This window comes from Lepidochelys olivacea, assembly GCF_965140295.1.
Source record: "Lepidochelys olivacea isolate rLepOli2 genome assembly, chromosome: 5".
NCBI lineage: Eukaryota > Metazoa > Chordata > Testudines > Cheloniidae > Lepidochelys > Lepidochelys olivacea.
Window position 1 is genome coordinate 30,601,000 of NC_140415.1, and position 17,264 is coordinate 30,618,263.

Genomic DNA, 17,264 nt, shown 5'->3' on the forward strand with positions numbered 1-17,264 from the left:
CCTAGTGAAAAAGTTTTTCCTACTATCCAATCTAAACCTCCCCCACTGCAACTTGAGACCATTACTCCTCGTTCTGTCATCTGCTACAATTGAGAAGAGCCTAGAGCCATCCTCTTTGGAACCCCCTTTCAGGTAGTTGAAAGCAGCTATCAAATCCCCCCTCATTCTTCTCTTCTGCAGGCTAAACAATCCCAGCTCCCTCAGCCTCTCCTCATAAGTCATGTGTTCCAGTCCCCTAATCATTTTTGTTGCCCTTCGCTGGACTCTCTCCAATTTATCCACATCCTTCTTGAAGTGTGGGGCCCAAAACTGGACACAGTACTCCAGATGAGGCCTCACCAATGTCGAATAGAGGGGAACGATCACGTCCCTCGATCTGCTCGCTATGCCCCTACTTATACATCCCAAAATGCCATTGGCCTTCTTGGCAACAAGGGCACACTGCTGACTCATATCCAGCTTCTCGTCCACTGTCACCCCTAGGTCCTTTTCCGCAGAACTGCTGCCTAGCCATTCGGTCCCTAGTCTGTAGCTGTGCATTGGGTTCTTCCGTCCTAAGTGCAGGACCCTGCACTTATCCTTACTGAACCTCATCAGATTTCTTTTGGCCCAATCCTCCAATTTGTCTAGGTCCTTCTGTATCCTATCCCTCCCCTCCAGCGTATCTAGCACTCCTCCCAGTTTAGTATCATCCGCAAATTTGCTGAGAGTGCAATCCACACCATCCTCCAGATCATTTATGAAGATATTGAACAAAACCGGTCCCAGGAACGACCCTTGGGGCACTCCACTTGATACCGGCTGCCAACTAGATATGGAGCCAGTGATCACTACCCGTTGAGCCCGACAATCTAGCCAGCTTTCTACCCACCTTGTAGTGCATTCATCCAGCCCATACTTCCTTAACTTGCTGACAAGAATACTGTGGGAGACCGTGTCAAAAGCTTTGCTAAAGTCAAGAAACAATACATCCACTGCTTTCCCTTCATCCACAGAACCAGTAATCTCATCATAAAAGGTGATTAGATTAGTCAGGCATGACCTTCCCTTGGTGAATCCATGCTGGCTGTTCCTGATCACTTTCCTCTCATGCAAGTGCTTCAGGATTGATTCTTTGAGGACCTGCTCCATGATTTTTCCAGGGACTGAAGTGAGGCTGACTGGCCTGTAGTTCCCAGGATCCTCCTTCTTCCCTTTTTTAAAGATTGGCACTACATTAGCCTTTTTCCAGTCATCCGGGACTTCCCCGGTTCGCCATGAGTTTTCAAAGATAATGGTCAATGGCTCTGCAATCACAGCCGCCAATTCCTTCAGCACTCTTGGATGCAGCTCGTCCGGCCCCATGGACTTGTGCACATCCAGCTTTTCTAAATAGTCCCTAACCACCTCTATCTCCACAGAGGGCTGGCCATCTCTTCCCCATTTTGTGATGCCCAGCGCAGCAGTCTGGGAGCTGACCTTGTTAGTGAAAACAGAGGCAAAAAAAGCATTGAGTACATTAGCTTTTTCCACATCCTCTGTCACTAGGTTGCTTCCCTCATTCAGTAAGGGGCCCACACATTCCTTGGCTTTCTTCTTGTTGCCAACATACCTGAAGAAACCCTTCTTGTTACTCTTGACATCTCTGGCTAGCTGCAGCTCCAGGTGCGATTTGGCCCTCCTGATAACATTCCTACATTCCCGAGCAATATTTTTATACTCTTCCCTGGTCATATGTCCAACCTTCCACTTCTTGTAAGCTTCTTTTTTATGTTTAAGATCCGCTAGGATTTCACCATTAAGCCAAGCTGGTCGCCTGCCATATTTACTATTCTTTCGACTCATCGGGATGGTTTGTCCCTGTAACCTCAACAGGGATTCCTTGAAATACAGCCAGCTCTCCTGGACTCCTTTCCCCTTCAAGTTAGTCCCCCAGGGGATCCTGGCCATCCGTTCCCTGAGGGAGTCGAAGTCTGCTTTCCTGAAGTCCAGGGTCCGTATCCTGCTGCTTACCTTTCTTCCCTGCGTCAGGATCCTGAACTCAACCAACTCATGGTCACTGCCTCCCAGATTCCCATCCACTTTTACTTCCCCCACTAATTCTACCCGGTTTGTGAGCAGCAGGTCAAGAAAAGCGCCCCCCCTAGTTGGCTCCTCTAGCCCTTGCGCCAGGAAATTGTCCCCTACGCTTTCCAAAAACTTCCTGGATTGTCTATGCACCGCTGTATTGCTCTCCCAGCAGATATCAGGATGATTAAAGTCACCCATGAGAATCAGGGCATGCGATCTGGGGAAGGGGTTGGAATAGGGGCAGGGTGGGGGCAGAGTTGGGGTGGGGACTTTGGGGAAGGGGTTGGAATGGGGGCAGGGAAGGGGTGGAAAGAGGTGGGGCAAGGGCGGGGCCTCATGGAAGGGGTGAAGCGCGGTTAGGGGCGGGGGCAGCCGTGGGAGGGGTGTCAGTGATGTGGCCCTCAGACTAATGTGCTAGTCCTCACGTGGCCCTCATGGTGATTTGAGTTTGAGATCCTGGTCTGGACCATTGGGACTATTTGTGAAATCAGAGACTACTCAGCATGAGCAAGGCTATCAGAATCTGGCCCCTAAGAACTGAAAGGCAACAATTCAAAAAATGTAGTAGAAATCATCTTCACACATTGATACTCACCAGATAAAGTTATAGTTTCTTCTTTCAACCTCCATTCACTTCACTTCTTTCTTGTTTTGAATATTACTCATTATTTCCTTTCCTCACTCTCCTTAAAGAAGGTTTGCAGACAGGTCAATCGGCTAGCATAGCAGTACATTGCATAGTGCCAAGAAGAGCGACTCTAAAGAACTTGGAGGTAACATGGCATTACTTGCAGGGAACACTTAAATATTTAACATACACCCACATTAAGTTGCACAGTTATTATTCATTGTTAAACTAGTTGCTGCTTCTGGGGAGCAAAGCAAGTTATACCTTGGTTTGCTCATTTTAGGGAGTGTTTTTCATTGCCACATTAAAAAGATTCTAATCAGATTTGTTTTCACCAGCCCAAAAGTTTCCAAGTATAATCAAATCTCAAGTCATGGACATAGAATTCCTTTGAAATTAAACTGCTTCTTTGGTATTTGTTTTGTAGGCTTTTAAAAATGTACAGAATACCTAACCATGATAGGGTCTGAACTTTTGTTTTTAATCTCTTATTATTATATTTTATTAAATATGTCTAAATGTAGCTCTTGAGAGAGGGCCTGGGGTGTGAAGTCCTCTGTTAATCACAGAAGAGGTACAGCCTGGGTATTAGCCGCACAAGCTTCCCCTCACTACCTGTTTAATGTGTCCCAGCCCTGCTATAGAGGCGTTATCTGTAGGGATGAGATAACAGTTCTAGCTAGCTAAGGTACTTAGGTGGATCCCATTACTGTAGTACTGGAACTTTTAACAATCTTTTTAAGATATATATCCTCGCTATGCCCCTGTGAGGTTGGGAAGTACTGATGTGCCCATTTCACTGGTGGGGAACTGAGGCACAGAGGGACAGACTTTGAAAGGTATTTAGGCACCTTAGGATGCAGTTAAGGGACTAGTCAGGTTTTCAAATGGGTGTTTAGGCACCTAACTCCCATTGATTTGAAATCAGTGGGAGTTAGGCACCTAGGCTCATTTGAAAATCCCACCAGGTACCAATCAGTATCTTTAAGCACCTAAATACTTTTACAAATCTGGCCCAGAGAGACTCCAATTGAAGTCAGTGGGGCTTAGGCACCTCACTTGCTTAGATGTTTTTGAAAATCCCACTAGATGCCTATCTGCATCTTTAGACACCTAAATACCTTTGAAAATCTGGCCCTAAATGTCTTGCCCAAGGTCGCACAGGAAAGTCTGTGTCAGAGCAGGGAATTGAGTCCAGGTCTCCTAGGTTCCAAGCTAGCACCTCAGCTACTAGGCTATCCTTCCTCTCTGTTCAGTCTCTATAGCCCCTTCAGCCTTTGGACTCCATATTGCTACAGGTTGCCTGTTAGTGCTAAGCACCAAGCATGGTGATGGTTATTGTGATTTGTCCACTAATAAGTATTGGTCTGAAACCACCAACTCATTTTGTGAAGGCTTCTGATAGGCCACTGTCCACGTGGAGGTTAAAACTCCTATGGCATTGTAAAAAAAGAGTGGAGGGTATCACTGGTGGCCTAGCAAATATTTCCTCTCTAAGTGAAACAGGTTCTGATGCCCCAGGCCATGCCTGTGTAACAGGGTTGCCAACTTTCTAATTGCACAAAACTGAACACCCCTACCCCACCCCTTCTCTGAGGCCCTGCCCCTGCTCGCTCCATCCCCCCTCCCTCCATCGCTCACTCTCCCCCCACCCTCACTCACTTTCACTTGGCTGTGGCAGAGGGTTGGGGTGCGGGGGGAAGGGTATGGGCTCTGGGCTGGGAGTGCGGGCTGCAAGTGGAGTCAGAAATGAGGGGTTCAGGGTGTGGGAGAGGGCTCTGGGCTGGAGAGGGGGTTGGGATGCAGGGGTTGAGGACTCTGGATGGGGGTGCAGGCTCTGGGTGGGGCTGGGGATGAGGGGTTTGGGATGGAGGAGGGGGCTCAGGGCTGGGGCAGGGTGTTGGGGTGTGGGAGGGGGTTCGGGGTGCAGGGTCCTGGCAGCACTTAACGTGGCTCCCAGGAAGTGGCCTCCAGGTCCCTGCAGTGCAGCTCCTAGGCACAGGGGTGGCCAGGGAGGCTCCATGCACTGCCCTTGTGCCCACACGTGCTGCTCCCGCAGCTCCTATTGGTCACAGTTCCCAGCCAATAGGAGCTGTGGAGCTCGCACTGGGGTGAGGGCAGTGCACAGAGCCTCCCTGGCCACCCATGCAACCACAAGGACCTGGCAGGCACTTCCGGGAGCCGTGTGGAGGTAGGGCAGGCAGGGAGCCCCCGCTGTGACACCAACTGGACGTTTAACAGCCCAGTCAGTGGTGTCAACCGGAGCTGCCAGGGTCCCTTTTTGACCGGGAGTTCTGGTTGAAAACCAGACCCCTAGCAACCCTACTGTGCGAGCTATTGTTGGTTGCATGATACCTCTACCACCTTTGGTCTACAGTTTCAACACTGCCAATATGTTATTGCTTTGTAAAGCACCTTGGGAATTTATAGTGTAATAAGTGTATGGTCAACCCTGAGTACAGATATCACACTTGTCGGCTAAACTGCGCACATGAAATATAGAAAATAGAGCAGGTCTGAGCCAGTCCAGTAGAAAGCAATGTCATACAGTCCCTACATCTTTAGTATGAATGGTGCTACATGAAATGATATTCAGGATTTTTTCAGTTCCAGTGTTACCCGGGGTTATCTGAACCCAACGCTATGGTAACTAATCTGTTTTCCAGGCCGTTTCAGGAAATAAATCAGTGGGGGACACAGCACCCCTGTCTGGTACACACCAGAGTGCTTCCACTTGTTTCTATTGAGTACAAAGCACATATCAAAACTAGCAATACTCTAGAACAGGGATAGGCAACCTATGGCACGCATGCCAAAGGCGGCATGTCAGCTGATTGTCAGTGGCACTCACGCTGCCCAGGTCCTGGCCACTGGCATGGCCTGGGGCATCAGAACCTGTTTCACTTAGAGAGGAAATATTTGCTAGGCCACCAGTGATACCCTCCACTCTTTTTTTACAATGCCATAGGAGTTTTAACCTCCACGTGGACAGTGGCCTATCAGAAGCCTTCACAAAATGAGTTGGTGGTTTCAGACCAATACTTATTAGTGGACAAATCACAATAACCATCACCATGCTTGGTGCTTAGCACTAACAGGCAACCTGTAGCAATATGGAGTCCAAAGGCTGAAGGGGCTATAGAGACTGAACAGAGAGGAAGGATAGCCTAGTAGCTAATTAAATTCATTTAATTTTAAATGAAGCTTCTTAAACATGTTGAAAACCTTGTTTTCTTTACATATGACAATAGTTTAGTTATATAATATATAGACTTATAGAGAGAGACCTTCTAAAAATGTTAAAATGTATTACTGGCACGCGAAACCTTCAATTAGAGTGAATAAATGAAGACGCAGCACACCACTTCTGAAAGGTTGCCGACCCGTGCTCTAGAAGCACATTCAGTTACCCAAAGTCTGAGGTGGTGTCAAATGACAGCAAAAGGATTCTAGTGGCCTGCCTTTCTCCTAGCCACTTGGGAGTTTGATGCCAGTCTCCTTGCTTGTAAAAAATCCAAACTTCTGCAAAGTACAGTCTAACTAAACTCTTTATAGATTTTCTCCAAACCAGGCACACAACTCATAATGGCCCCGATAGGCTAACAATCCCCTAGTAACAGCAAATAAAAAATTATTATTCTACTCATCAGGAAAGCAACTTAGGCACCCAGACCAAGGGTCAGTTTTTCACCCCCGCCCCATGAATCTGTCCTTTTACTGTATCTATCCTGTTAGTAATACTGCAGCTTTGTGCAGCTGTTTTTGTTCTGTCTGCCTAAGCCAAGGCCAGATTTTCTGACTCTGTGGCATCCTTGCTTCCAGTTTTAAGTGCATAAGATGGCTGCAAGTTATGTCAAATCCAATTCTTTCATTACACTGATAGCTGCCTCTATGGATCAGAAAATAGTCCAGTACCAGTGCACAGTTGCCATGGTTGCTCCATCCACTGTAGATCCAGGGACACTGCTGAGCCACAGTGTTCCCATTGCTATGCTTCCACGGGAATTGTAAACCTTAGTTTCTCCTGTGAGTGGGTTTTCAATTTCCTGCTGATCCAGAGCATATGTAATGGAGCTGCCTTACTGGAATTGCATTATGTGTAACTGGAGGAAAAAATCAATGCCATCAGTAGAGAAGCTGATGCGTGTCCTTGATGTCTGAACTCCTGGAGTAGGCTATTTATAAAGTAAAACGTTCTCCTGAGACTTTTGAGAAAATACAGAATCCTGCTTGGGGCTTCATTGCTCAAGTTACATGTGTGCTGTATATTGATTCAGAGGGGAGAATATTTGTTTTGTAAGACTATTTAGTCTAAAGATTTTTAATATTTTATGTCTCTTATTTCGTCCTGTTTGGATTGTTGTTGAAGATAATATGGGAGTCCGTAAGCATGCTTTGTATAAAAAGGCCATTTCTATGAAAACGATTGGGTCTTCGTAAAACTATACTGTCTGGTGTTCTAAATCCAAATAATTTCAAATTTATCTCCATGCCTCTCACCACCACCCTCCTGATCTGACTGTTTTTAAACGGTTTTGATCTTTCATGCTTCAATAGCTCAGAAATGGCTAAATAGATTTTCTTCAAACTTTACAAAACAATTCCAAGCCCAAAAAAATCTCAGTCCGAAAGGTAATTTGTGGAGAAACTGATGAAACTGAAAATCGGGCTTGAATTTAACGTCCCATCTTGGTTGTAGGCATAGTGTGACTTTCTGGTAATTCCTGTGGAATAATCCATTGTATTGTTTTCAGCCAAAACATTTTTATCCAAGCGAAAAGGATAATATGTTTTGAAAATCAAGACAAGAAAAGTACTGAGAATTTATGCTACACAGGGAAATTAAACTGCAATGCGGTGATACAGTCAATGTATGAATGGCAGCAGGGTAGCCAGCAGATTCAAATGTGTATGTACACCCTGGCTGATCCATTGTCTTCAGGCACTCATCAGAGTATATCTGTAGTTTTCCAGGGTGGGTATACTGTTGTGTACAATGTATGAAATTCACCCTCAGGTAGACGACCCACACAAGGGTCTATGTACCATGTAAATCCTCAAAGTGGGATTTAATTTGTTCATAACTAGATCTCAATGAAATTTTTTGACTGAAACTTTTTTGGCAAAAAATGCAGATTCAGCAACCTGTCTGGGCCAGCAGGAGCATGCAGCTGGCCTTTGTGGGGTAGAGGATGTAAGTGTCTGGGCCAGGGAGGGCCCCATGGCTGGGCTCTGGGGATGCGGGGGTGTGAGTGTCTATGCCAGGGAGCGCCCCATGGCTGGGCTGTGTGCGGGAGGAAGGGTGAGTATCTGGCCTCCCCAGGTGGGCTGTGAGGGGGTAGAGGCAGAGAAACAGGAACTGGGTTGTCATAGGAGTTTTTTTAAATTTCTACTCCTGGGGGGAAATTTGTGTGTGTCTGTATTGTTAAAGACATACTTGTTGACAGGTATTTTGAAATAAATTACCAAAATAATTGAAACTGGTGTGATTATATGGTGTTATTTTGACAAATTTGTGTGCAGAATTTTTGATTTTTTGGCACAGAATTCCTCCAGGAGTAACATTAGCAGTTTGTTAATGCACTTTGATCTAGTCCTGTTTCAAAGAGGACCAGATCAAAGCACATTAACAAGCTGTTAATACATGTCAGCAGGGTCTACATGGACAGTTCGTCCTTGGCAGGCTAATGCTTGAGATGTCTTGTGACACAGTGTCACTGGAGTGTTCTCTCCTCTAAGTTGCTTTGAAATTTTCTGGTAGGTAGGAGTTGTCTTCTAATCTTGACCTTTAACAGCATATTGTACTGCTCTGGCACTGGTGTCTGCAAGCTTCTGCAGCCTACTCAGCTCACAGAGCTGAAATAACGTTTGGGTTGGCTGGGACCTTAGGGTCTTCACCACATAGTTATTTAAAACTATTTAAATTTTTTTGCATCAAGTATCCTCAAACTGAACACTCATGTAAAGAATGTGACTAGTTTCCCTATACGTTTCACTTAGAGAATAGAGTCCTAGTCAAAAGTTTGAGTCTTCAGTGGATAATCTGTGCAAACCAAGGATGGTGCAATTTTATCTGCCTTCCAACCCCCATGGCCATCAAAATGACTCAGAAAGGTCTGATAGTAGTGATATCTGAAGTTAGGCAGGAAAAGCAATTAAAACCAGTGTTTATCCTGTGTTTAAAGTGATCTTAAAGAGCTGCCAGTCATTTCCTACCGATGGAATTTCATCTGTTTGTAACACTGTTAGGGCTCCAATGGCTTGTTTAAACTCATGTGTAATGCTTCCTCACCAGCAATGAGTTGGTCTAACACCCACCTCAGAGATCTCCATTTATTTTCCCTGATGGCCCTGTGACCCTGTATGACCCAGTCTACTTTCAATCTTCCATGAAAGCTCAGAGCCAATTTGCCAGAAATCAGTAAAGATCAGACAATATCTGACTCTACCTTGAGTGGCCTCCACTGCAGTCAGAGTTTTACTAAATAAGACAAATGCCGTCCCTGTTTCCAGACGAGAGAAAGAAGTTTTGAAGAAGGGTTTGTCCTTTATGTGATGTCAGAGTCTAACATCACTGTGCAACTTAATATATGGAGAACTTTATGCCACTGCTGCCCTTTGTCATATCAGCAGCTGACTGATTTCAGCACACTTCTACCATTTAAAAAGCAAAAGGGATTTTGAGAAGCAGATTAGTTTTAATATATCCTCTCACTAATTCACATTAATTAAGGAGGAAGTATTTTTCTTTTTTGGAAGGATGGGCAGATCATTTAAGAAGATTAGACTTTTATGCCCACTGTTGTGTCTTCTGCTCTTTACACAACATATGTTATATGAACAGATTACTAAGTATATATACTATACAAGGACAACCTATGTATACACACTGCTTCTCTGGCAGGGTTTGTGTGGCTTCTGAAACATAGTGAGGGCCACTAGAAGGCTCACAAACTATTTAAAGAGACACTAACCAATTCTTTATACACTGCACCAGCCTATCAGTTGTTTCAGACAGGCCTTTTGCCATGCTTGAATATGTTTGGAGCAAGGAGGGTGCTTTAAAAGTGTATGCCTCTGTTATATAAAGTTGATACAAAAATTAAATTGGGAGCAAACATGATGAGGAAGACCTAAGCAAATCTCACCGGGGATGGCAGCCTGTGACCTTACCCAGAGTACAAGCTGGACTGTTCTCCAACCTGGGGTACCTTTTACATTGCTTTGCTATGAGAGCAACCACTCCTGGCCTGTTCACACACAGCTCCCAGCATGTTCCATTAAATTACCCCTAGCTAGATTGCAAGAGTGCTTCAGGCAGCCAGCCTGCCACCCTTGAATTACACTGCAGAGTAACACCAGCAAATTCTCAGCCCCAGACTTTCCCCCAGAAATGTGTGTCTTGTAGTGCCCAGTGCCCTCCCGGGCAATGCAAGCTCATATAAAGTGCATCATTTCATTAATAGAAAATGATATTCACAAACCTTGTTATTGCAAATGGAGTTCCCCAAACACTTCAGTCCAAACATACTCTGGCTTATGTAAAACAATAAAATATGTTTAATAACTACAGAAAGATAGATTTTAAGTAATTACAAGTAATGAGGCATAAAAATCAGTATTTGGTTACAATAAAATAAAAGACAAAAATGCAACTAATAGCTAATTTAACAAGCTAAAGTGAATTCAAAGCAGAGGATCTCTCACCACATGTTCTAGCAGTCTTACTGGCTGAATCTTTCAGCCAGGACCACCCTTCAGTCCAATGATACTTCCTTTGTCTTTCAAGTGTCATTGATGCCATGAGTAGAGATGAAGGGAGAGATTATTGTGTCCTCTGTTCTCAATTTTTATAGTTATTTTCTTCTTTGAAAATCATCTGCAGTTGAGGTTCAGGAGACGGAGAGTCTATTTGTACAGGAATTTCCAGCTGTTCCATTGCCAAAGAATGCTTTTCCTGCCAAAGAATGGTCGCTTAAACAGGTGATAGTCCATTTGATTTTGTTGACACTTGGTTGAGGCATCAGTTTACCTTGTCTCTGAGGAACTGGTCTGAGCCTGCTTTTCTAAACTTGGAATATGTCTCAGTAAAGTCCTACAGTAGAATCTTATAACTTTATATACAAAGTTGCCACACATATTTTACCAGGACAATAATGACCAGCAAATTATGAGTTTTCAGATGATACCTCATAAGGCATACTTTGTCTTATAAAAAGGGTGAACATAAAAATACAAACTGTCACACAGCCCCTGATAAGTTCATCTTTAGATGGAAGGCCAGTGGGAATAGTGTGTGAGCCAAATTGCACTGGACCAGTTTGGTAAGATTTTAAAGGATCTGTGGTCAGATAGGACTTCAGTTAACACCTTAGCCACCCCAAATCCACAGAAGTGAGCAGGGATAGAGCTTCTGTCCTTCTGCTAACACACAGGCTCCTAACACAAGATCTAAAAATGAATCTTATTGAGGATTCAATCCTGCAAGGTGCTGAGCAGTCTGGCCCTGGTCCAGCAAATCGCTTAAACAAATTTCCCACTGTCTTCAGTGAGATCAAGAGGGGCCCTTTGTCCAGTGGTGATGATACTTGGTTTACTGAAGGGGCTTCTCATTTGTCTAGGTTTGCTATTAATTGTGTTATTAAAATATCAGTGGCAAGAAAAACAATCTAGGGAACAGAATACATCCTTCTAAAAATGAAGGGCCTGGTCCTGGCTGCAACCAAGGAGCATTGTGAATTGTTGGTCTTTTTTTTTTTTTTTTTGGTAGATTCATAGAGTATAAGGCCAGACAAGACCATTGGATCATTTAGTCTGAACACCTGTATATCACAGATTGTTAAATCTCACAGTTCCCCCTGTACTGAACCCAATAATTTGTCTTTGACTAAAGCATAACTCGTATTTGCCAAGCACATATTTTCCAGAAAGGCAGCCCTTCTTGATCTGAAGACATCTAGGATGGGGAATCCATCCTTTCCTTTGCTAGCTTGTTCCAAAAAAATGTGTGCCCTATTTCTAATTTGAATTTGTCTGGCTGCAGTTTCCATTACATCTGCACAATTACCTTAATGAACCAAACTTGTAATTTCCTCAAAGAATGAAATCAGGTTTGTTTGACAAGACCTAGTTTCCCTATGTTGACTGGATTTATTATATTTCTATCCTTTAATTTTTCATTAATTGACTCTTATATCCTCTTTTCCATTATTTTGCCTAGGAATGATGTCAGGCTAACTGGCCTGGTTATTCCACTTGTTTTAGAATATTGACACAATATTAGCACTCTTCCAGTCTTCTGGAATTTCCCTGGTATTCCAAGATCTATAAACTATTAATATCAGCCGGCTAGAGAACTTATCAGCCAACTGTTTTAGGACTCCTGGGTTCAACTTATCCAGGCATCCTGATTTTAAAAATGTTTATCCTAGTAGATGTTGTTTAACCTCCTCCTTGGTTATTAATGGATTGGAAAGTATTTCATCTTCATGTGATAAGAGTACATCCTCCTGCTTCTTTCCAAATACAGAACAGAAACATTTACTGAACACTTCTGTCTTTTCTGCATCATTATTATCAATTTTACTATCTCCATCTAGTAATGGATCTATACCATGCTAGGATTTGCACCCCAATATACTTTAAAAAATCCTTTTTATTGTTCAGAACCCTGCCAACCATGGATTTTCCCCTTGATGTCTTTAGCATCCCTTATTAATTTTATACACTTAATAACTTCTAATTTATATTGATTTCTATCTATTTCTACTTTTTTCCATTTGACGTATATTGCTTTTTTATTTCTAATTGCTACCTTCACTTCACCAGTGAACCAGGATGGGATTTTAGCCAAAGACATCCTATTTCTTGAATGTGGAATCATGGTTTTTTGGCCATCTAATAAACTCTTCTTAAGGAACTCCCATTTTTCATTCACATTTTTCACTCTAAACTATTCCTCCCAATCAACTTCACTCATTTTCACAATAAGAAATTAGCTCTCTTGCCCATTGCACTCCCCCCCCCCGCCCACCTCTGATTGGAACTGTCTTCTGTTTGCCCATATTGAATGTAATATTACTGGTCCCTTGGCAACCACCAACTTCCAGTCCAGCGATTAATTCATCTTCATACTACTTGGCACAGCTCAGAAGGGATGGCACAAAGATGTTCTTATTGTTCCCCTAATTCTAGGTTGTCCAGGTGCCAGAGTGGGTCCCAGCATGAGTTAGGACAGTCTGAAGGCTGCTCTAATTTATGGAGGCTATTAACAGCCCAGTGGGTTTTCTTTTCAGCCATGGATTGATGAGGCACGGAGATGGACTGTGCTCCTTTCCCAATTTTTCCAGGAAGGAGTGACTCCCATTGAGCATGCTATGAACTAATAAACAAGACAGTCATGTACTGTACATATGACATATGCTGTGAAAAATACACAAGATCAGAGTAACTATCAGGAGATAAAACCAGAAAATTCCCACTGAGAGGCTCCAATTCAAGGACACAGAGATTAGCCAAAGCCAGGTACTCTGCTAATCCTCCATTAGCGTCATCCATCTTATTCTTGGATAAATTCTTTGCAAAACAAATCATAGGTAAGTGGACTAATGAATCTGCTTATTAAGACATTTCTTTCTGACATGCATGCCAAATGTTTAGGATTTGCCGCTTCCTGAATTAGGAAAACCATCATTTTATATTTTTAGTGATCTGGGTTGCATTGGATAGTGAAAGATGGGGTGGGTCCTCTCCAATTACAGCAGGCCAAAGCCAGTTTTGGAGCCCAGGGCACAATACACATAGCCAGACTATGCATAGGGATCTCTGTGGGACCAATGGAAAAAGGAATCATCTTCCTCCAAGCCATGAAGCAGCAGGGAAGCCACCCCATGATCACTACTGCATCTTCAGGACAGCAGTCTGTCTGCATGCCCCCTATATGGGAGAGACTGGCTAACAGATCTCCTTGGCCATGTGGCCACTCTCCACTCCATGCACTGTGTTTGCAAAGGGCAATTCTGTTTATCCTGAGAGGTCTGCATCAGAATATTCAATACACTACTAGTAGTTTCACTTTCTGTTAAGTCACAATGTTGAATTTCCTTGAGTTACATCAGTGAAAGCCAGGATTAATGTTACAGGCTGCTTTAAAGCAGATCCTGCCAACAACATCCAGAGATTAAAAGATTGTCAAAGAGAGATCACTTGAGGTTTTAATAATTGCTATATGAAGTCTAGACAAAATAATGGCTATTTTTCTTAGTATTTTCACAGCTGCGTACAAGTGGATAAAAACAAGTCACAAAAGAAAGCTCAGTTTTCTTTGATTTTGATTAGTTTTCTGACTACATACTTGTTTCTTGAAAATTGGAGTGAAAGAGCACACAAATCAATATGGGCAAAATTACCCTTTCCAGCTTTTACATAATCTGCATCCAATCTGAATTAAATTCACCATGTCTGTAGAGAGTCAGAACACGACCAGTACACCACTTTAGCCCTTAAATAGGTCTTATGTGTGGTGCATAGTCCTTGCGCTGTTTGGTTCTCTGTACCTTCAGCCCCCAATTAAAACCTCTCCAGCGCATCATCAAAGATCTACAACCTATCCTGAAAGACAGTCCCTCACTCTCACAGATCTTGGGAGACAGGCCAGTCCTCGCTTACAGACAGCCCCCCAACCTGAAGCAAATACTCACCAGCGACCACACAACAAAAACACTAACCCAGGAACCTATCCTTGCAACAAAGCCCAATGCCAATTCTGTCCACGTATCTATTCAAGTGACACCCTCATAGGACCTAATCACATCAGCCACACCATCAGGGGCTCGTTTACCTGCACATCTACCAATGTGATATATGCCATCATGTGCCAGCAATGCCCCTCTGCCATGTACATTGGCCAAACCGGACAATCTCTACGTAAAAGAATAAATGGACACAAATCAGACATAAGGAATCCATAACATTCAAAAACCAGTAGGAGAACACTTCAGCCTCTCTGGTCACTCAGTAACAGACTTAAAGGTGGCAGTTTTGCAACAGAAAACCTTCAAAACAGACTGCAACAAGAAACTGCTGAACTGGAATTAATTTGCAAACTAGATACCATTAACTTGGGCTTGAATAGAGACTGGGAGTGGCTGGATCATTACACAAATTGAATCTATTTCCCCATGTTAAGTATCCTCACAACTTCTTGTCAACTGTCTGAAATGGGCCCTCTTGATTATCAATACAAAAGTTTTTTTTCTCCTGCTAGTAATAGCTCATCTTAATTAATTAGCCTCTTAGAGTTGGTGTGGCAACTTCCACCTTTTCATGTTCTCCGTGTGTGTATGTGTATATATATATATATATATATATATATATATATATATATATATATATATATATATATATATATATATATATATATATAATCTTCTTACTATATGTTCCATTCTATGCATCTGATGAAGTGGGCTGTAGCCCACGAAAGTTTATGCTCAAATAAATTTGTTAGTCTCTAAGGTGCCACAAGGTCTTCTGTTCTCTTTGTACAGTGTGAATATCCCTATCTGTAGGCAGAAGTGCCATTGACACCAATGGAAGCCGCATACATGGAACAAGTGCTGAGGAACATACTCTGCAGGGATAAAAAAATTCTCTACAACAACAACAACAACAAATAATGATCCCAGCCTGTGCCCCATGTCGAACCAGCTGATTTGCTGATTAGATTATTCCTGGTCCTGACTTTTGGCAGCAGTCTTTTTTAGACAATTGTAGTAAGGTAAGTCAAAGAGCGATTTAGTGGTACACCAAATGTAGACCGGTTTTGCCTCACGTTTTAGTCATTTTCCTTTGAGGAAGGTGTCTAACTCATGTTTAGCACTTGTGTTGTGGAGGTGGAAGATGCTCAAAACTGTCTTAGTCACAGCTGGTGGATAAGCTGCTCCAGGACTTTGAAGACGACACACAGCAGAGAGATTGGTCAGTAGCTTGCCTCATTGTATGGGTCCTTTCCAAGTTTTAAAAGGGCAATCACTTTTTTTGACATTCTCCAGGTCCTTGGCTGGTCACCCTCATTGACAACTTAAATCAGGAATTTGGATAACCATTGATGGACATTGTTTCCAAGGTGGTTCAGAAATTCTGGTAAAATGTTGTCATATCTTGCTGCCATTCTGAGTTTGATGTTGCTCAGTACAGTGTCTAATTCAGCACTTGTGAATGGTGCTAATTCAGCAATTCTGGACAAAGCCAGAAGTCATTGAAGGCCATTTGTTTACATCCAGCAGCAGAATTTGGCCTAGAGTCAATTAATATGCAATAGTCACAAAATCATGTCTATAGACTTATTTTAAAAAAAAAGTGTCTTCCCATCCTCTCCCCCAAATGTAAGGTTTTCCTGTGCCCTGATGTGTGCTTGTGGTACACCTCTACCCCGATATAACACGAATTCGGATATAACGAGGTAAAGCAGTGCTCGGGGGGAGGGGGCTGCACGCTCCAGTGGATCAAAGCAAGTTCGATATAAGGCAGTTTCACCTATAACGCGGTAAGATTTTTTGGCTCCCGAGGACAGCGTTATATCGGGGGTAGAGGTGTACTTGTTAATGTATGGTACATGTGCACATTGAGGGTGTGTCGATACTGCAATGTTCAGGCTCAGGTTACAGGCTGAGCTCTGGGACCCACCGACTTTGCAGGGTCCTGGAGTCTGGGTTCCAGCCCAAGCCAAAATGTCTACACCACAGTCGCAGTTAGCCCAAGCCCAAGTCAGCTGGCAGGAGCCAGCTGTGGGTTTTTAATTGCAGTGTAGACATACCCTAAGGGGCTAGCAGACTGCTTTGATTTGACTCAGTGTTTGGGTATGAATCAGAGAACTGTTGTTTGATGTTAGGGTCTGTGTATATGACTAAGCATAGTTGTTCTAGGAGGTTTACAACTTGACTGGGAAAAGCATTAGTTAATCGGCTGTAAAGATCACTCCTGCATGGACAGGGCAGAGGAATTCCAACTCCATTTTTTTTGTTATTCTTTGATTCTAAGGGGCATAGTCATGCTATTAGGTTTTTAGCAAAAAGATAGTGTTGCTATCTTGTAGTGTGGTAGCACCCAGAGGGCCCCAGCCAGGGATCAAGGCCACCATTGTGCCAGGCGCTGTGAGACCATGGGAAGTTCTGCTTAAAAATTAATGGTACATTCTGGCCCATAGTTGCATAAATGTTGTTATAAACCTGATACCTGAGTCTGTCAGAATTGCAAACATATGTTCAATTATATAACAGGAGAGTGAATGCTATAATGCAGTGCACATGACGTACATCATTATAAATTAATATGGCACAAACATTGTGTTGACCAAGTAGACTTACACGAATTACTGAACAAGAAATGAGAATAGAGCATGTGATCAATCTGCTATAAGAGGCTTATCTCCCAGGTCACAACAGTCTAATTAATTCTTATATTCACCTGGCATGACACACCTATAGTATGGATAAAGGTTCGTGTTTTTAAAAGCTCTATGCTATTGTCTTAAATTGCATTACCCATTAGGCATGTCCGCTGTGTATATTAACCTTATGTACGAGGA

The 17,264-nt window shown here is 43.1% G+C and overlaps 1 protein-coding gene and 1 long non-coding RNA gene across 2 annotated transcripts in view; one reads left to right on the forward strand and one right to left on the reverse strand.

Moving 5' to 3' along the window:
- The window catches only part of NIM1K (NIM1 serine/threonine protein kinase), an 87,136-nt gene that overhangs the window by 36,679 nt on the left and 33,193 nt on the right, over window positions 1–17,264 (forward strand). Inside the window, exon 3 of the mRNA XM_084628593.1 lies at window positions 15,226–15,455. The gene's annotated coding sequence lies outside the window, so the exon portion shown is untranslated. The remainder of the gene's footprint in view (window positions 1–15,225; window positions 15,456–17,264) is intronic.
- LOC311520801 overlaps window positions 10,292–17,264 on the reverse strand; it is a 31,123-nt gene continuing 24,150 nt past the window's right edge. The window contains exon 5 of the long non-coding RNA XR_014711700.1: window positions 10,292–10,634. This is a non-coding gene — a long non-coding RNA (uncharacterized lncRNA). The remainder of the gene's footprint in view (window positions 10,635–17,264) is intronic.